Raw genomic sequence first — 21,719 nt, 5'->3', positions numbered from 1 at the left:
GGGGAGGGGGGAGAGTGGGTACTCTTTTCTGTTGTGTCAAGATGAGCTTCTTTCATGCTTGAACAAAAGAGTGATGGTTCATTTGGATGAACCAGCTGACATTACATTAGCTCCTACCCAAGTTATTGAGGAGTGCACAAAATAGCACCATGATCATTGCTACTGGTGTGATTTGCACAATTACTGTAGCATACAAAAAGAGCATCTGCATGTAAGTCTGGTGTGCATTTGTATTTCATGCACCCAGCTTTTATGCTGTGGTTTAAAAGATGTAGCTCTAAAGAAGTGAGTAGATTATTCTTATTATACCAATTTCATTTATACAGTTTGATGTCACTGTAGCCTTTCTGTGTCAGGTTTTATTATGATTATCCCTGCTTTTATTATGATTCTTCCTACTGTGCCTGTTCTCCTTGCTCAATCCAACTAGTGAAATAAAAAAAACACTCCAGTGACTATTTGTCTATGAAACCACCTTTTTTCAAATTTAATAAATGTACAATTCAGGCAAGCAGTAAAATGTTTTTCAGCTAGGCATCCCTGGATTCAGTTAACTGATCAAATATATTTTTATTCTATTTCATACTGAAACAAATATTTGTAAAATGATTTTATTATATTCTATATATGTAACAATTGATTTTTATATCTATGAAACATTGTTTTAAACTGTGTACTAGTCTCACAAGTAAAATTGGCTGAAATTAACTCTTCAGCATGATCATCAATGGGGCAATAGCCCTCTATAATAAAATTAGAGATACCTGGGGCAGGGGGGCAAACAACCAATCCCACCGCTGCCACCAATATAATGGAAATCAAAGGGATATCCGGGCAGGGTGGACACCACGATCACACCTCTGCCCTTAAATATAGCGTGGAACAAAAGCCTGAGCCTATGTGACCGAAGTGCTTGGTAAAAATAGCTGCCACCACCTCAGAATTGCCTGAGGAACCAAACAGGGTGTGAATGCATACGAGGTAAATTTGGCTTGAGTATCTTATAACTATGATGAGAGAATTAATTCTAAAAAAGGCAAAAGGATTGAGGTCCACTCTAATTAACGATGAAACAATTAAGAGTTTATTTTAACTTAATATGAACAGCAACTCGTTGGAATGAGTGGTACAAAATCTTGATGCAGGTGCAGTAACTTGGTTGCCTGAACACAAACAATTCTCCTGACAGAATAACTTTTATAACTGAGAATCCCTTTAAACCACTGTTCTACTATTAGACACAGTATTCCCTGGGTTACAGACCCAAGAAAAATGGCAATAAGGTATCTGTGAAACCTTTACAAGGCCCACTAAAGCACAGCCCTCCTTTACTAGTTCTCTCTAACTTAGTAAAGCTCTGGCTTCCTGCCTCCCCTTATTCCAAAACCTTAGAGATTCCCTAAAAGTTCTCTCACTTCTCTCAGTTCCCTGCTCTCAAAAATCCAACTTTCTCTCTGTCTCCCAGACTCTTCTCCCTCTGTCAGATAAGACAGCTCCCTTTCCCTCCTTCCAGCTGACTCCACCCCTGATTGTTGCAGTCAGCCTGACTCCTCCTCCTTTCTCTGTTCAACAACCAGGGGGCCAGCTACTGCCAAGCAGGCTTCGGCCTAGCCAGCTAAAAGGTAGTTTCATTACACCCTCTATCTTAGCAAGCTGGCCACCCTAGCAGAAAGTAAACCAGAAGCAACTATAATTCTCTTTTTAAAAAGACATCTTCTCAACTTAAAATAGCCCATAGAAGGACAAAAAACATTGGAAAATTGAGCCAGACTGAATCCTTAGCATAAAGAGGAGCATTCTGGATATAACAAATTTGCACTTTTCCTATATGATTATATGTAACTTGTGTTCTAACGTGTCATGCTAACAACAAGCTATATTCTCTAGAAAGATAATCTGCAAATCTTCAGTCACATGATACTTACCCAAGAAAAATACAGGCAGGTTGCACTCTGGCGTAGGTCTGCTGGTGACTCCTTCCCCTTGACTTCTTGGTGAAATTCCAACTGAGGGGGCATTATCACCTAAGACTGACCACTTTGCCAGGCTGTTCCACAAGAAAATGGCACTAGCAGGGGGTTCTCTAGGGACCTGTCAAGAACTAGCATGTGCTATGCTTTTCCCCACCAAAGCATGTGTGCATTACTCCATCTCCTGTTTCACCTTGCATCTGCTAGTCCTCCCTCACAACTTTCACAATTAATCCTTCCATGTAAATATTAGCCATATGCGATCAATAAAAATGTTTCAGAAATCATTGCAAAATTAGGGGGTGCTGGAATTTTATTTCTAAAGTGTTTCTAATGTATAGGTAGTAAAACTTTTGTTACTATAATGCAAGTAACAAAATTTCATTACTTGTTCATTACAATAATTGCGCAAGTGGGGAAATTTCAAAGGCTTCTTTATCATTTTTACAGTTATTGGGGTGAAACTTGCTACAATGGTAGAACACATTATCATCTGTTAGCCCATCCAGTTTTGGAAAGTTTCATGTATTCACAGATTTTTGGGGAATTTTCAATTTTTTTTATAAACAACATGTTTTTTTAAAAAAGCTACAAGAGCTATCTCCTTGAATTTTCTCTACAATGACACCGGATAACAAGGGATCATTATCCTCAAGTTTTAGAAATATAGATAGATCTACTGATTTTAGGTAATTTTTTTAAAAAAGTTTTGACAAAATAAAAATAAAAAGCCACAACAGCTATCTCATTGAATGTCTTTCATATTAGCCAATAGAACTTCCATTTAGGGATTTCTTCCCAGCCCAGCACAGAAATTTACATATTAGAAATATCAGTCATCCTTCTCTTTGCAGTTCCAACAATGTATTGGAATTCTGGCCGGTTGCTGTGATGGAGGGAAAATAGCTCTCCCCTATCCTGATTGGGGCTTTCTGATGCTGAGCAGAATTCTGGGAAATGTAATTTAGGACAGGGCCCTTTGAATTCTCTGGCATATGGCCCATCTCCTTCCCAAACTACAATCCCCAGAATTCTGTGCTTTCTTTCACAGTGAACTCTGCTTTCTCCATGTTGCTTGCCTCTCCTAATGGCAAGAAGTCATTAATGTAAAGAGAAAAGGCAGCCTTTTTTGCTTGGCTTTGCTTCCTTGCTCTAAAAATGAAATTGACTTTGGGAGGCTTCCGAGATTTACAAAATGAAAATGAAAAAGTATTGAGTAAGTTTTGTTCCTTGGGTTTTTGGTGTGGACTATTACCATGCATCAGATATTTTATTGTAAGTACTAATTTGGTAATTGAAAAAAATGCACACCCCTAGTAAATATCCTAATTATACAAGCACACATAGAAAATGTAAACTAGATGTCTTTTTATTCCCTTTTCCCTTTCTTTTCTTACTATGGCTGCATCCACACTGATTTTAAAAACACAGAAAGTCCAAGATTATCTTTCCTATTTTATTTTAGACATCTGTACATGTTTTGGTTATCTCAACTCCTAGTACAATTAAAGAGTTTTTATACCTTCTTGGCAGGTCAATGTAGTTTCAGTGGTAAGAAATCACATGGGGGAAAGGGAATAAAAACTGGAATTTTACAATCAGCCTGATGCTCCCTGTGATCATTCCTTTTTCATTTCAAGAGATGTGAACATACTTTGTTCTCAGCCTGTTGGTCCATTTGTCATTCTTCTTCTTCTTTGTTCAGACAAATTCGTCACTATTCTTCAGTATATTCCCCACTGTTGGAATATTCTCATGAAATGCCTTCTGGAGGTGGGAAGCCCTATCAGTTCACCGTCTCTTTCCCTGGAGTGATGCAAGAAATGTCCATGAAATAACAGGTGCTGAAGCTAGCCCAATAGATTGTCCTAAGAACCCAACCAATTAATTAACTATTGTCTATCATGAAGATCTTTCTTGGCATTCCAGATGTGTGAAAAACATGCAGATCAGATCAAACATAAGAGTTTCTGAGACTGTCCCCATCATTAGAAGCTGAAAGATAGCATCTAATTATTACAACAGCAAACATTAGATCTAAATTCCTTTACACATTGTGTACATAGCCCAAAACTGACAAAATGAATCCTTGCTCTGTATCCTCCTAATCCATGAACTAATCCCAGAAACTTCAAAGATTTAAGCAGGTGCATTTTAATCAAAGGCTCAACATAGTTCTTTTTAAAATTCTGAGTGAATAGTTCTCTAAGGCAATATATGGCCTTGTCAGTGTACCCATGAGACAGAAGAAGCAAAACTCAGTGGTATAGAATATGTGTTGCATGCAAATGGTTTCCAGTTCAATCTCTACCATCTCCCTTTAAAAAGATCAAATTGAAGGTGATGGGGAAAGTTTTTGCCTCAGATTCTTGAAGCATTGCCACTTGGAGCAAAACAGGGTGGCCCTGTAGAAGTTTAAAGTTGCAACTTCCACAGTCTCATAATATTACATTTGGATGGTGTGTGAGAGAGTGGCATTGAAGGCAGTGCTGAATGGTAACTCCCATGTTATTGGTGAATCACACTTGGGTTTTCATCTAAACCTTGCTCCTGTCCAACGTACAGTGGACTCTAGATATTCATTCAGTTTTGGTCCCAAGATTCCACATGAATACCAATGAATGTGGATGCTGAAATCCCATTAAAGACAATGGTATAGTAAAATTGTGCCCTTCATTTTAAAATGGCAAATCAAGGGTATGCTTTTTGAATTACTGAAAAATATTTTCAGAACACAGTTGGCTGAATCCTTGGATGCAAAATGAGAGTATACGGAGGGTCAACTTTACTTAACATGCTTCAAATGTTTAAAAGCAATGCTTTTGGGTTTGGAAAGATTAGCCATTTACAAGAAACATTGCCTGGGGGACACCCGACTGTATTTACTCAGTCTCCCTGTCCTGTATAGCACAACAAGCAGGTTTCAGACCAGGGAAAAACTGTACAGCCCAAATTCCTAATCTGACTGAGTACATCAAGAAAGGATATAAGAAAGGTTGCATTACTGGAACAGTTTTTGTTGACTTTACAGCAGCCTATGACATGGTGCAACATAGGAAAATGCTGCAGAAAGTCTACCATATTACCTGAGACTATAATTTTATAAAAACTACTCAGACTCTCCTAGAAAACCGTAGCTTCTATGTGGAGTTTCAAGGCAGGAAAAGTAGATGGAGGAGGCAAAATAATGGTTTACCCCAAGGTAGTGTTCTTGTACTGAGTTTGTTTAATATATTTACTAATGATCAGCCACAACCACCACTCACAAAGAGCTTTATATATACTGATGACCTTGACCTAGCAACACAAGCAAAAAACTTTGAAACAGTTGAAATCCAACTTACTAATGCCTTGAAAGATCTCTCCAGCTACTACAAAGATAACCACCTGAAGCCTAAGCCTGCCAAGACACAAGAATGTGCTTTCCACCTATGCAACTATGAAGTCAAAAGGAAATTAAAAGATACCTGGTAACATCAAGAGCTTCAACATTGTTTCCATCCTAAATATCTCTGTGTCACCTTAGATTGAACACTAGGATAGGAAACACTTCTTGAACACCAAGCACAAAGTAGCTGCACACAATAATATCATGCAGAAACTTACTGGCAGTACATGAGGTGCAGACCCAAAATTAGTAAGAACATCAGCCCTAGCCTTGTCTTAGTCAACTTACTCAACTCAAAAGCAGGTGAACATAGCATTGTATGAAACATTCTTAAACCTATGCCTGTTGATAAACTCTACAAGCTAGCTGGCATTGCCCCCCCCCCCCCATTGTGCGATGAGAAGTTGCAGCTAAATGTGAAAGAAATAAGGTTGAACACTGTGAAAAAAGAAATAAGGTTGAACACTGTGAAAGCCATCCACTACATGGCTACCAGCCTCCTCCCAGTAGACTCAAATCAAGAAAAAGCTTTATGAGAACTACCACTCCTCTTGGCATCCCCCCAGCAACAGCAAGGGTATCCCTCTGGGCAGCTAAACCAGGAAATCCCAACTGGATGCCTGCACACAAGGGTCTTCCTCCAGGGGCAAGCCAAGAATGGGCAACTTGAAAGTCCTTGAACAGACTCAGAAGTGGAGTGAGCAGATCAAAAGACAACCTGGCAAAATGGCACTACCTAAAATAATTCCATACCTTATGTGACTGTGGAGCAGAAGACAACTCTGCATCTGTATGCTTGTCCACTATACCCTGCCTCATGTACAGAGGAAGAATTGTTGGAGGCTACAAACAATGTTGTTGCTGTTGCCCATTTTTGGTCAAAAGATATTTAGCTGCCTGCACTCCTTCTATTTTTTATCACTTTTATACTAATTTATGCAATGCTTTTGATACAAACATAAATAAATAAACTTAACATGTTTTCTGGAAATGCTAAGAACCCTGGTTACCTTGTTTTAAAGTTTGGACTAATATACTGAGTATATTTCCTTCGCTGCAGACATGGAAACCACTAGGCGTAACTGAAGAAAGCCGTAGGCTGCCAAACACAAAGAGACAAATATAGAGAGATCAAGGTAGATTTCCTGTGCCTTAAATGATAGAATGGAGCTGACTAATTGCATCAAAGAGGTTGTTCTTCTGGAGATCCTGTTTATAAAACCTCCCTGCAACCAACAGAGATCTATATTTCAGACCAGTACTGTTTATTCTGCCCCTTTTGGTTTCTGCTATCTCATTTTGCTGTGAAAGAAAGAATTGAGATGGAATGGGGCATCAGATTTCTAAAGGGATGTACAATCTATTGTTAGACAATTGCCTGCTTGAAACTTTTGCCTCTGTGTTTATTTATTGATTGGAGATAATTATTGGAATCCCTTTATAGCCAGTTGAATCCATACAACTCAATTTAGGATTTGAAAGTTTGGATTGTGTTCAATCAGTGCACTTCACTGTGCATACAATCTTATTGGTTTAAAGACTTGTTCAGCACTTGAGGCTTGCTCCAGAGCAGCAGTCCTGCCATTCATCTTACCTGAAGGATGAAAATGGCTCATTGGGGGAAGCTCAGTTTTAGCTAGAAGTTCAGTCGTGAACAGTAGTAACATGGTAAATTTTGAATGCTTAATGGTACCAGATCTCATCTGATCTTGGAAACTAAAAAGGTTCAGCCCTGATTAATACTTGGATATGAGACTGCAAATGAATATCATGTGCTGTAGGCTATACTCAGAGGAAGGAACTTGCAAAACCATATCTAAGGATTCATTTCCTAAGGAAACCCTATGAAATTCATGGAGTCACTATAAATTGACAGATGACTTGAAGATACACATAAAAACATAAACAAGCAATGCTTGTCGTAATTGTCCTTATAGTTCTACTACCAAAAAGAGTCAAATGCAGACAGCTGTGTTTATTCATTTCTACCTAGAGCAGGTATTTTGCAAAGCTAATATATTAAGTGCCTGCTTATGATCTAGCCATGTTAAGGTCTTCTTGAAGCAATACACATTTCTAGTTTTGTTGTAGTTCACTCTGATATATTTATCTAGAATCAGAAGAAACATACATCAGAACACCAACTGTAAGAAAACAACAGTTATAGAGCGATCCCATCACATCTCTGATTTGTTTGGGAAAATCAAAGTTATGTCATGCTTGTGGTCTTACTGTAGGTAACAGAGAGCAAATAATGGACTGGGACCTAACTGCAAGCTTTAACTGCAGTGTTACTGTGTTCCATTGCTTATAGCATATTAATGAACAAAACTTTCCAAAAAGAATGTGACTCTCAAGAGGCATATGAGTTTCTATGCCTAGATAACATATACTATATTGCTTATACCTTTAAGCCTCTATGCTTGGCACACAGAATCATAGAGGTGGAAAGGGGTCATCTAGTTCAACCCCATTCTGCTATGAAGGAGTGTATCATAGCACTCTCAACAGATTTCCATCCAGCCTCTATTTAAAAACCTCTACAGAAGAAGCCTCCACTACACTCTGAGGCAAAAGATTCCACCACCAAACAGTTCTTACCATCAATATTTTTTTCCTAATATATAGAATGTGAGACTGCAAATGAATACCATTTCCTGCAGTTTGAATCCGCTGCTCCATGTCCTAGTCTCTAGAGCAGCAGAAAACAAGTCTGTTTCCTTTCAAATATTGAAACATGACTATAATTTCCCCTCTTAACTTTCTCTTCTCCAAGCTAAATATGCCCAGCTCCCTAATCCCCCAAAATTAGGGCATGTGCTAATATTTCTGAAATGTAGGTGGAATTATACCCTGGTTATGTTGTGTAATTGTAGAGAAATTCCAGGACATGGCTCTTGTATTTTGTTTTCTTTTTTTTTTTTTAAAAAAAAGGTTTTTGGTAAAAACAAAAAACAAAAACCAAAAAAAAAACATAAAATCAATAGATGAGAGAAACTTTGGGAGCGGCGGTTTACAGTGTTAAATGTGTTCTACCTTTGTAGCAGGTTTCATCCCAATAGCTCCAAAAATGAGGAGGAACGGAGCCCCAGAAGCCCCCCCCCCCCACCAGTGTGCAACTACTTTATCAAAACAGTAATGAAACTACTATTATAACTGTAACAAAATTTTAACTAGCAATAATTTAGAAACAAAATACCAGTTCCCCCTAATTTTCTAATAACTTTTGAAACTTTTTAAATTGATCACACAGCCCTAATATTTATACTCTGATTTTCTCTGTTGATCAAACAAGGACTTATTCATATTTGAAGCAAATTATTCATGACTGCATTGTCCTATAGATTGCCGTAAGTGTGTTCTAAACATGGGTCAAAAAGATGAGTTCATCAATAACTTTCTGGTATTTCACTGAATACAATTCACTCAGGAACAGCAGTGGGAACAATATTGCCTTCGTCTGATTCACTATTGTGGACAAGATGCTGGACTAGCTAGACTTTTGGTCTAGTCCAGTAATGTTCTTTTTATGGTTTCATGCGTTTTTTTTTTTCTATATCTTGATTATTTTTATCTTACTGAATTTATTTTATGGGTTAAATATTGAGGTCACAATTTATCTTGCAAAAACATTTTCCACCTCTGGACTGAGAAGATAGCTATCTTGGCAAGATAGCACAACAGCCTGAGTGACGATTCAATCTGAGATATATATCCCCCTCAGCCTCAATTCTGCATTTTAAACCTATATGGCACTATTTTCATAAAGCACATGTGATTTATTTGTTTGAAGTGAATTACATTTGTTGTTCATCACTTCTTTGAAATTTGTGACATCACTTTAAGGTGTATATTTATGCATTACACTTAAACAGAACTTGGGTTTTAGAAGGCTGAGAATGACCCATTCAGGCAGGGATGAGTCCCATACCTATGATTTTGCCATTAATCTTATCAGCTGCAAAAAAGGCTAGTACTGTGCTTATATTTTCCACAGTATAAAGCTGGGGAAACTGGACTTTCAAATTGTTTGGCCTACAAAACACTCCAATATTGCCCGTGTTAATGCATTATGGGAGGTCTACACCAAAGTATTTAGAGGGGCAAAGTTTCCCCAGTTTTACCACAGCACATAGTGGACTTAGGCCGTAATATGTATACATCCATATAGCTGTCTTAATTTTGTAGCTTTTTGAAAATCATATATATATATATATATATATATATATATATATAATGTGCAATTGGCTCTGCTCTCGAAAAAAAACAGCAGCAACTGAACCAGTGAACAAGGGTGCATCTGCACTGTAGAATGAATGTAGTTTGGCACCACTTGAACTTCCATGGCTCAATGGCATGGGAATTGTAGTTTGGTGAGATTGTAGCCTTTTTTGACAGAGAAGAGAAAAAGACCTTGTCAAGACTACAATTCTAGTGATTTCATAGCATGGAGCTATGGTAGTTTAAGTGGAGCAAACTGCATTCATTCTAGGTTCCACAAATGGGGCTCCTACAATAAAAGACTTAGGACCTTATCACATTGATGAGGTTGCGCAGGGCGATTCACCAGCCTCCGTGGCAACTTGGCGGGGTAATCCCAGCACCCTGCCTCTCCCGCAGCAATGCTTCTCCATTACACACAGGGAAGTGTCACCCCACAGATTCCCCCTGAACTGGCCCCATTGCTTCTTATGGAACATGGGAAGCCTCCCATGTTCTGGGTGCAGTTATAGGACACTTGTTGCCCAGTTCATTGATGGAGCCCCATCAGAAGTCATTGTGCATCACATAATGGATGGCATGGGGCTCTGTGGATCAATTGGGGCACAAACATATTATGATGTAGAAGAAATCTTTCCAAATAGCAACAAAGTAGAAGTTTTTTTTAAAAAAATACCCATGTACATGGATCTGACAATCCAGATTAATTCATAGTTCCCACAAATAAAAGCATAGGGGTTTTGTGGGATGAGTAATGGTGCTTTCTTTTTGTAAATGAATATAGACCTTGTGTGATCATACAGCATTTCCTGGTGCCATCATTAATGATCAATGGGGGAAAGTCCTCTTGAAGCAGCACACTAGACCATACCACATCTATGACTTCAGGAATATCAAGCATGAATGCTTTGTTTGGAAATCTTTTGAGTTATCCTTCTGGGATGCCTTGTGGAAATGGGGCTTGGAGATATTGTTTTACAACAGCTCCGGTCCTTCCTGGAGGATTTATTTATTTATTTACAGTATTTCTATACTGCTTTTTTCACCCCTAGGGGGATCATTCCCAGAAGGTGTTCGGGGACTCCTGCTTGGGGTTGGCTCAGTATTGTCCCCCATATTGTTTAACATCTACATGAAGCTGCTGGGAGAGATCATCTGGAGTTTGGAATTTGATGTCATTTGTACTTTAAACACTATTACTCCTTTCCACCTGCTGCTAAAGAGGCTGATCAGATCCTGAACTGGTGCTTGGCAGCTGTGAAGATCTGTATGAGGGAGAACAAATTGAAACAGAATCCAAACAAGGCAGAGGTAGTCCTGGTCAGTCACAAGGTTGAACAGGGTATAGGGTTAAAACCCGTGCTTGATGGTATTACACTCCCCTGAAGACATAGGATCACAGCTTGGAAGTTCTCCTGGATTCATCGCTGAGCCTGGAACCCTAGGTTTTGGGAGGTAATGAGGGGGGGGGCACTTTTGCACAATTAAAACTTGTGCACCAGTTGCACTCATACCTTGGGAAGTCAGACATGGCCACAGTAGTCCACACTCTTGTTACACCCCGAATAGACTACTGCAACATGCTCTACATGGGGGTTGCCTTTGAAAACTGTTCAGAAGCTTCAATTTGTCCAACGGGCAGTAGCCAGATTGCTCACCAGAGCAGGGTACAGGGTTAGGCATAGGGTTAGGATCTATGAACCATCTCTGAGGTTAAGATCATCTGAGGAGACCCTGCTCTCCATCCCACTTCCTTCCCAGGCATGTCTATAGGGACAAATGACAGGGTCCTCTCCGTGGTGGTCCCTCATCTGTGGAACTCCCTCCCAAAAGAAATTAGAAATTAGATCAACCCCTACTCTCTTGACCTTCAGGAAAAAAACTGACTAAGCTTTTGACAAATAAGTGGAGCAGTGCAATTAAGTGACTATGAATTAATGTGTTGATAAATGGAATGGCCCTTGTGATGAATTCCCTACCTGTTAAGCTAGGAAAAGCTCAGAAAAGTAGGGCCAGGAAGTTCAGCAGCCATTTTAGGAGGGTGCCTGGGGGCATCCATCTTAGAAACACATTTCCAAGAGGGGATGGTGCTTAGGAGCAGCCTGGAGGGAAATGTGGGAAGTTTGTGATTGGCTGGGAGAGAGTGGGCAGAGCTTAACTTGAAAAAGGAAAAAAATTGCCTTTAAGGGTGCGTTTTAAAATCTGACAGCTCAGTTTAGGGTTTGGAATGAAGGAGAGAGGAGTCAGGGAGTGTGTGTTGGAGGAAGATAGTTAGACAAGCCAGAAGTTGGTCAGTTAGACAGCAGAGATAGTTAGTGAGAAGATTTATAGCTATTAGATAGAATAGCTGGTAGAGTGGAGAGACAGATCCATAAGGAAAGGATTGTCTGTGTGGAGTTTCAAGAATACTAGACAGTGGGAAAACCTGTTAGTTTCTTGAGGGAGTGGAGAAGAGTTATTGAAACTAAGTGCTGAACTGTTTATTGAAAGTACCCATAAGCTTTTATTCAACATTGCAACCGCTAAGCTAGTGCCTGTATTGTTCAAGTTCTCTCAAATAAACAACATTGTTCTTTGTTCATAACAACTGACTCAAGTGTGCCTCTGTGTGAGAAGTTTAAAAGCAGTTTATAGAAGAAATCAAAGTTAAATGGTGGCAGTGTGTATTTTAAAAGGAAATTTATTTATTATTTATTTCAAGCATTTCTACCTTGTCCTTCTCAACCCCCTAGGGGGGACTCAGGGCAGCTTACAACTGGCACATATTCTTTGCCTACAATTCAACATAGTAAAATATATAACAGCAACAATTATAAATAATTTAAAACATTCAATTAATACAATAACAATCTCTTTATTGTTACCTCAGAGTACGGAGCCTGAGTGCAAATCCAGCCTATATTAGCTGAAAGATACCTCAAGCTAAGCCAAAAGCTAAACATTTCTTTGAAGTGTGGTAGTAGCCAGTGTTCTTTTAAAAGGTTTTCTGGCCAGAAGATCATTTCCAGCTTATTCATTTTTATTTTAATTAAATTAGCCACATTCCATTTCAAGTGGTGGTACAGCATTGGGATTTGTTACTTAAATAATCCCTAGCCTTTACATTTATTGGTGTCAGCATGTGGGATCGCTAATTAAAACCCCATAACCTTTATATTTATTTGCAGCGGTTTGGATTTATTGCCAAATAAGTCCCTAACTATTATAGTCCTGGATTACGTTTTGGAGGATGTGATTTTAATTGATGTTTAAATAATGTATGTTTTGATTGTTGGTTTTCATTGTAACTGTTTATTGATACATGTATGTTTGGCATCAAATTGCTGCCTGTTATAAGGCCGCCTTAAGTCCCCTCTGGGGTGAGAAAGTCAAGATACAAATATAGATAATAATAATAATAATAATAATAATAATAATAATAATATAACTGGATTCAGTTAAGTTTCACTCTTTTTATTTATGATAGGCATCTCCCCTATTTCCCATTTCCTCAGATTTCCAGAAAGCCTAAGAACTGTGTAGCCTTCCTTTCTCAGAAGCCTCCATGTCATGTTTCTTCCAAGGACATCTAGATAACAATGGTTCACAACAAAAGCTACTATCGGCATATTCTCTTGAATAGTTGTGAACACCTGGATTCTGGAGCTTCCATACAAATTCTATTGACCCTTTCTTTCTCCAAGGTAAGAGGTTTGACTTGACATTCATTTGTCTCTTCTATTCTAATTATCCTTTGCTTTCTGGCCTTCAACCTTGTGTATGCCACTTTGCCTGCTTTGAGTCTTTCCAATCTTCCATGTCACACCACATCTGCTATTCATCCCATTCTCTGGACTATCACACACAAATTATTGGAGTTAGATACCATCCTGCTGTATGTCAAGGATATGGTCAAGATATGTTTCCCAATGGTACATAGCCAATAAGTCCTGATGGGACTAGGAAATCTATCATAATCAATAAAGATATTTAGGGACTTTGCTGAAAAGAATTTAAAAGCCATATTCAAAAGAATTATATTTGTGTCTGACCACTGAATTACTTGACTTCCCTGTAAAGGGTTTGTGAGGTGCCACCACTCAGTTACGTGCTGCAGGATTCTAGTTATCATAACTACTCTGTGCTGAAAATCAGAATATGGAGAAGATTATGTCTTAAATGTCTAATGTTCCCTATCATTTCAACAGCCACCAAGGAGGTAGAACCGTAATACTTCTACAATGTATTGCTGTCTTGTCATTAACTTTAAAGTGTAGTGTATTCATCTGATTCGGCTTTATTTCTGTCTGCTCAAGTACAGTATTATCAGTGAGCCTTACTGCTGCTGTTATAAAATGCACAGTGAGTTATTCAGGACTATCATCAGTCTTTCCATGCATGGGTGAACAATTACCTCGTTATGATATCATTAAGTTTAATAACAGAGGTGAGGAACATGCAGCTATGCAATAGTGGTTGGACTATAATTCGTCTCAGCACCAAACAATATTGTGGGTTGACTGGAGCTATAGACTGAAAGACCACACATTCCCTATCCATAATGTACAGCTTTCAAACTAAGGAGCACATCACAAAACACTGTTATACTGCAAATCCTTTAGTTTCATCTTTGCCTGGAGCTTATTACATGATGTTACGACTTTCCCGATGATGTACGGTGTTGTACCACTGATGGGTTATTTAGAAATTAATTATTTTCCTACTAGAAACAATTGACTAATAAGCACATAGCCCTCTATTAGTAACCACTTTGTGTACTAAATATCATATTTCACTTGGTGACATTGTATGCATATTGGGAACAATGTGGGCATGGGCACTTTGAGATTCACTAGGGATCGCTTGCAGTGATACCCCAGACTATTTTCCTTGACTGGAAGAACACTGGGATTCTCAAGAGTTCCCAAGAAACTTGTTGCACATTCATTCTCCATTCTCTAGCAGAGGTAATTTTAGAGCTACTAGCAATAATTTTAAGAAGTCTTGGAGAACAGGAGAGCAATTACCATCTAGTTGCAAGCGCGCTTGCTGGGGACGCGAGACAGAGCCTTTTCTGTGGTGGCCCCCGATTTTGGAATGCCCTCCCAAAAGATCTTAGACAGGCCCCTACTTTGGCAGTCTTCAGGAAGAACTTGAAAACCTGGCTGTTTCGATGTGCCTTTTCAGATTAGGAACCTCAACACCAAGTCCCAGATGCACTTTAGTAGAACCACGATCACTGCACACCACACACTGCACTTATTTTATAATCCTATATTCCTCCCGCAATATCAGCACTTTTAATCCTGTACCCACTACTCTGGCCAGCCCCGTTTTAATAATTGTCCGATGTATTGTTACTGTTTTGTTTACTTTGCTTAACTGTTTTAATTTGCTTTATGTATTGTATTGTTGTATTGTGTTCTGGGGCCTCGGCCTGTGTAAGCCGCATCGAGTCCCTTGGGAGATGCTACAAATAAAGTTATAATAATAATAATAATAATAATAATAATAATAATAATAATAGTCAACCTGACATCAATATCATGAAGGATTCTGAAGCATGTTATCAGGGAGGCAGTCTGCAATCACATAGAAATGAATGCTGTGATTACTAAAGTCAACATGGATTTCTCAAAAGCAAGTCAAGCTAGATCAAGCTTATCTCTTTTTTTATAGGGTTACAAGCTTGGTAGATGCAGGGAATGCTGTGCATGTAGCATATCTTGAATTTAGTTGGGCCTTTGGCAAAGCCCCCCATGACCTTTTTGCAAGCAAACTAGTCCACTATGGGCTAAGCAATTGTACTATTAGGTGGATATGTAATTGGTAAAGTGACCAAACCCAGAAGATGCTTACCAATAGTTCCACTTCATCTGGAAAGAAGTGACTAGTGGAGTGCCACAGGGTTCGGTCCTGGACCCAGAACTGTTCAATATGTTTATTCATTACTTGGATGAAGGTTTAGAGGCCATGCTTATCAAGTTTGGGTTGTTGTAGGTTTTTTCGGGCTATATGGCCATATTCTAGAGGCATATTCTCCTAATGTTTCACCTGCATCTATGGCAAGCATCCTCAAAGGTAGTGCTTGCCATAGATGCAGGCAAAACGTCAGGAGAGAATGCCTCTAGAACATGGCCATATAGCCTGAAAAAAACCTACAACATCCCAGTGATTCCGGCCATGAAAGCCTTCGACAATACTTATCAAGTTTATCAAGTGAGCCAACAATGTGATGCAGCAGCTAAAAAGACCAATGAGATTTTGGGCTGCATCAAAGGAGTATAGTGTCTAGATCTAGGAAAGTCATGGAGCCTCTCTATTCAGCTTTAGTTAAACCTCACCTGAAATACTGTATCCAGTTCTGTGCACCACAATTTAAAACAAATATTGACAAGCTGGAAAGTGTCCAGAGGAGAGCAACTAAAATGATCAAAGGTCTGCAGACAATACCCTATGAGGAGCGTCTTAAAGAACTAGGCACGCTTAGCCTGCAGAAGAGAAGGTTGAGAGGAGACACAATAATAATAATAATAATAATAATAATAATAATAACAACAACAACAACACTTTATTTGTACCCTGCTACCATCTCCCCAAGGGACTCGGTGCAGCTTACATGAGGCCGAGCCCAAACACAACAATACAGGCAATAATCACAATACAAGCAATTAAAATAAAACATAGACAATAAACATATAACATTATCAATAAGACAACATACAATTAAAAACTATGGGAAGGCAAAATGTAAAAATTAAAAATGGAAATAGTGCTGAGGCATGGACGAAAAGGTGATAGTGGCGTTTGTGGAAGACATACGAACAGACCTAAAAATATAAAGTGCTTTGGAGGGACAAAGTGCTATGGGATCATTATTCTGGGAAGGCACACTGGAACAACCACTTCAAGCTCCTCCTTGGGAGGTTGGGGCCTGCCTGTATAAATATGTGAAAGCCATGTATAAATATGTGAAAGGATGCCTAAGGGAGAGGGAGCAGGCTTGTTTTTTACTACCCTGGAAACTAGGATTCAGAGAAATGGATTCAAATTACAGGAAAGGAGATTCTACCTAAACATTAGAAATCATTTCTTGATCGCAGGAGCTGTTCAACAGTGGAACTTTCTGCCTGTGAGTGTGGTGGAAGCTTCTTCTTTGGAAGCTTTTAAATGGAGGCTGGATGGCCATCTGTCAGGGATACTTTGTGCTTTTCCTGCATGGCAGGGGGTTGGACTAGATGACCCATGTGGTATCTTCCAACTCTATTATTCTATAGTTCTCTAGAATTTTTTAAAGAAATCAAATGGTATTTTTAAAAGTAAGGAGAATAGGCAACAGCATAAGCCACTTTGAGTGCCTTCCAAGGTTGAGAAAGGTGGTGTATAAATAGGGTAAATAAATGAATGAATAGTGTAATTCCAATTTAACCCCATTAGAGACTGATTTCCATGGAAACCACAGAGTTCAGGAAAGTTTAAAGAGTAATGAGTAATATACAAAGTGAGATCCGGACAAGTGTCTGTTCAAAGAAGTGGCATTGTGTGTTCATCTTTATTTGAATAGGTAGCACGTGTAGCACTAATACCACAGAAGAAATTGACATCTAGAATTCTATTTTCCATTTATAAAAAGAAATGCCCTTTTTTGTTACTTGGGGGAGAAAGTACATGTCTGTCATGTGTTTAAAACCAAATGGCCAATCGATTTTGAACATTTTGTGATTATTAGTAGGATGCCACTTAAATCTATAATCTCCCATCTCTGATGCAGAAACCCTATGTGGATTATTCACTATGTGGATAAATGCAACAAAAAGCATGATAATACAGTCACTGGAAAATGAAGTACAAACTTGGTATCCCTTATCTGAAATCTTTGGGAGCAGAAGTATGTTGGATTGGGGGTTGGAATATTTTCATAAACAAAATTAAGTGTCTTGACTTGTTGCATCTACGCATGATTTGCTAATTGCACAGTGGCAGATAGAAAGGCTCTCCAGAGGGTTATCACTACTAGCCGGAAAATTATTGGTTATCCTCTCACCTCTTTGGATGAACTGTATAATTCCTGCTACCTTAAGAAAATTCAAAATATTCTTAAGGATCCATCTCACCCTGGATATTCTTTTTTTGAATTGTTACCATCTGACACAATCTAGGATGATAAAAACAAGGGCAAATAGGCTGAAAGATAGTTTTTATTCTAGATCTGTGACTAGATTGAACTCTGTGCTTTCACACTGGTTTTGCATTAGGGGCTGTGAAATAGTGATTAGAATGTGGAAGCATGGGTGCCTTGTTGTGCAATTTGTACATATATAATGTATAAATGTGATTGGAGATGGCATTTAATTTTGTTGTATAATGTACAATGACAATAACATTATTATATTGTATTGAAGATGGAACCCAAGTTTAAACATAACATTTATTTATGTGTCATATGTTGGCTGAAAGTGATTTTATACACAATACTTTTTTTTTTGCATCAAACAAGATTTCAGCAGCAAAAGTGCCACTATCTCAACCATCCATGTGGACAATTTTAGATTTTGGAGTATTTGGATTCTGGAGTAACAGTTGGTTATATATTATTATACAAATTAAGTGAACTCATGGTAGCATTATGACTACAATAGACAATACATATTCAAATACTTGATATACGAGAATTTTGTTACATCTCAGCTGAACTTAAAGGAATTTAGAAGACACTTATAAGGATGCACTTTTCATTGTAAATAATATTCTGTTATACCGATGTATATCAGAATATGATTCACAATTAACAGTACACTCTTATATGTGTCTACCAAATTCCTTTGACTTCAGCTGAGATTCATCCCCAGTTAAGTCTATGTGTGGTTAAAGTCATTTTAGCGACACGTAAATAACTTCATTTCACATTGAGAAAACAGATCTACTTTTGTATTTAACATGTTCAAAAGCTGTGATGCTAACGTGTGGTGAGGCAGAAACATCTGCAAAATTAAAGTAAATGGTTTTCCACTTCCTCAGTTTTCAGACAAAATTTTCAGCAGATAATTAAAATCTTGGAATATTTCTGATAGATGATACTTTAATAGGTAATAATTAAGCCTCATGCTTAAAAGAGCATCGTGCCAAAAATTCCACTTACTGTGTATGCTATTAACTAATTAAATTTTTCAAAAGAGCAGGTGTCTTTAATATTGGGTTGCTAAATTCTGGATCTTAACAGGGTCTAGATCTGAAACTAAAGGTACAACTAAATGTAACAAAATGGGTCCTACAAATTCAGTGCAACCGGTGCTTTATTGATTCCCCATAAAGTAGAGTGGGAGGCTAATTTAAAATCCAATGTGGGATATGGGTGCTTGGGAGCCCTGAGAAGACTGCTTTTCCACACAAATTGCTTATTTCTCCTCCTTCCCCCCAACAACATGGATTATTACCATTTACAGAGGCTCTCTGGGAAACAAACCACTTCTAAAAACCAAGATATTTTATGCAGGGAAGTACAGGTTGTAAATCACCCCTGCCCTGTGAAGTGACAGGAATTCAGTGGAAGAGCAATTCTGCAGCACATGGGTTTGCTTCAGTTATATCTAGCTGATGATTTATGATATATATAACACCATCAGGTGTGTGATGCATTACAAAGTTGCAGAGCCTAGGTCCCTGCCCCAAGGAGTTTCAAATCTAAACATTGGCACAGAGGAACCAACAAAGGGAAGAGGGGGAAATTTCAGGAGGAACTTGTTTTCAGTTCAAGATTCAGTGGACATGTTTTGGTCCATTTCTCAAATGGTACATGGAGTAGAGGTAATTTGTGATCTGGAATCTTCATGTAGCTGGACAGTTGAGGAAAAATAGTTTATTAGGGAGAAATATCCATAAGTACTCATAGAGAAATGTCTATATTTCAAATGTTATGAAACACTGATAAAATATGCATTAGTCAGTAAGGAGGGGTGCTCAGATGCATAACATTTAAAACACAGGTGTGTGCAAAAGAATCTCTTAAAGTTGAGCGCCAAATTCCATTTCAGAGTTCTTGGAAACTGCAAGGTGTTCTTGGAAACTGCATCAAAGGCAAAAAGTGGAATAAAAATCCTGTGTATTTAAGCTGAATTCTCTTAAAACTAATACCTCTAAATTACAGCAATCTCATAAAAGGTTTTGAAGAGGATGTGGCTATTGTTGAAAACCCAAAATCCCAAATGGGGACTCCAGTAAGGTAAAATTCAATTCTAAAAGCTGAACCTTGATTTATGGACCTCATAACATTGAGGTTGGGATTTGCCACAAATCATAGCGAATCTGGTGGGGCCTGGCAGGAGGCATGGGGAACCAGTTGCCCCGCACCCCACATTGCCCACCTTGCCCCTCTCATCCCACAGGGGGAACCATCACTGTCCAGCTTTCCCCCATTATTCTATTGTTGCTGAAATGGCCTCTTACCATACTTGGGAACTTTCTCAAGTAAAAAAGGAGGAAGGTTCCAAATAGGTTCTGCAATATATAACCATAGGAGATGCCCATATAAATGGCATTTTTAATCATCAAATTGAGCCTCTTCTCTAGTGCCCCTCTTCTACACTGCCATATAAAACATGGATTATCTGCCTTGAACTAGATTATATGGCAGTGGAGACTCATATAATCCAGTTCAAAGCAAATAATGTGCATTATCTGCTTTGATAATCGAGATTACATGACAGTATAGAAGGGGCATAAGTCATTGTCAATATAGGCTGTGAAACATTTGGATTTGTAGGTTCCTGTGAAGGATGTGCTTAGCAAAAGAGAACTCCAAGACTTGTCCAAGCATATATCACTATCTCTTCTTTCCAATAATCTACCAGTCTAATCATAAAAAAACATCAAACTGCCTGCTTCATGTGCCATTATTTATTGCATTCATTTAAACAGGTGTTTTGATTAACCCTGTGTTATTGCTTTCTGAATCCCAAGTCCCTCCTAGAACTATGTATAATTGTGTGTGTGTAATTATCCAAAGTGCTTCTATATTATATTGTATTATAGACTTCTCTTCCCCTCTCTCCCCACCCTGCCCCCACTAATATTCATACCCAACAGAATTGTGTCTTCCACACAACTTACAGCACCTCTTGCAAGGAGAGGTTAAAGTTAAATTGCTCAGGAGCTTTGCTCCAAAAGCCCAGTTATCTTTGGATTTTTCAGATTGAGCCACATGCTGACAGGGACTTAAAGGAGCTCTTGCAAACTCATGTTCAGGGCTCCTGCTCTATTTGATAATACTGTAGTTTGTTTCAAGGAATAGGAGAGAGCTTGGGCAAGGAGTTAAATAAATAGCCCCAGCAAAAATCCATCCAGGGAAGGGGGTATCTATTTTCTGTCAGGAGTTGCAGAAAAGCTCAGCTGATCCATTCAGACTAGTGATGTAATTCTGTACTGATTTTCTTCTCAAATAAAATGACAAGTGGTTTTAGCAACTTTCTTCCCAGGGTAAGAAACTCTTCAAAAAACACATACTTTATATGTTCATACACGACTCTAGAAAAGTAAGGACCTCTTCACACTGGCCAATGGATCCCACAGGGGGATGGAGGCAAGAACGTCGACCATCCGACTTCTCTCCATTGCTCCAAGGCAACACGGGAAACCTAAACCGGAATTAGTAGTACTTCGTGCAGTGGGAGCTGGCAGACTCCATTCTTAAAGGGGCAGCAAAGTGAAGCATGCCACCAGTTCTTCCCCTATCTGATAAGGTCGATTGTCAAAAACATGAGTGAACTTATCTGTGTGTACTTTGCATCTTATCAAAAAAAGGAATGACCTCATCTCTCTATAGTGTGGCAAAAGGTGAGATATCAGTCCATCCTGGGGGAATCTAAAAGAAACACAAACCCCCTTTCCTCTGTATGCCATGGCACCACATCTGGCTTTTTTGAATGCCCGATTAGGAAAATCGAGACAGCAGCTGGTGAAAGCTGCCACTTGAGGCAGTGCCTGTGCTTTTCCACTCTTCATCAAATGTCCTCAACTTATCCATTGGGCCTATCAAAATTCATAATTTTGGTCCCAGAATCTGCCCTTGAGTTATGCATCAGGTTAATCTGGAACAAGAATATAAAATGGCTTTAAAACCTTTCTGCATTTTGGGAGTTATTTTGTGCAAAATTCTCATGTGGTTG

The 21,719-nt window shown here is 38.7% G+C and overlaps 1 long non-coding RNA gene across 1 annotated transcript in view; it reads left to right on the top strand.

Annotated features, from left to right (window-relative positions):
• Window positions 1–21,719, top strand: part of LOC137096616 (uncharacterized) — a 48,302-nt gene that overhangs the window by 23,408 nt on the left and 3,175 nt on the right. Inside the window, exon 2 of the long non-coding RNA XR_010909546.1 lies at window positions 13,074–13,262. This is a non-coding gene — a long non-coding RNA (uncharacterized lncRNA). The remainder of the gene's footprint in view (window positions 1–13,073; window positions 13,263–21,719) is intronic.

The sequence above is a fragment of the Anolis sagrei genome, chromosome 3 (genome assembly GCF_037176765.1).
Source record: "Anolis sagrei isolate rAnoSag1 chromosome 3, rAnoSag1.mat, whole genome shotgun sequence".
NCBI classification, from domain to species: Eukaryota; Metazoa; Chordata; class Lepidosauria; order Squamata; family Dactyloidae; genus Anolis; species Anolis sagrei.
This window is presented reverse-complemented; position numbering and strand designations above follow the sequence as displayed.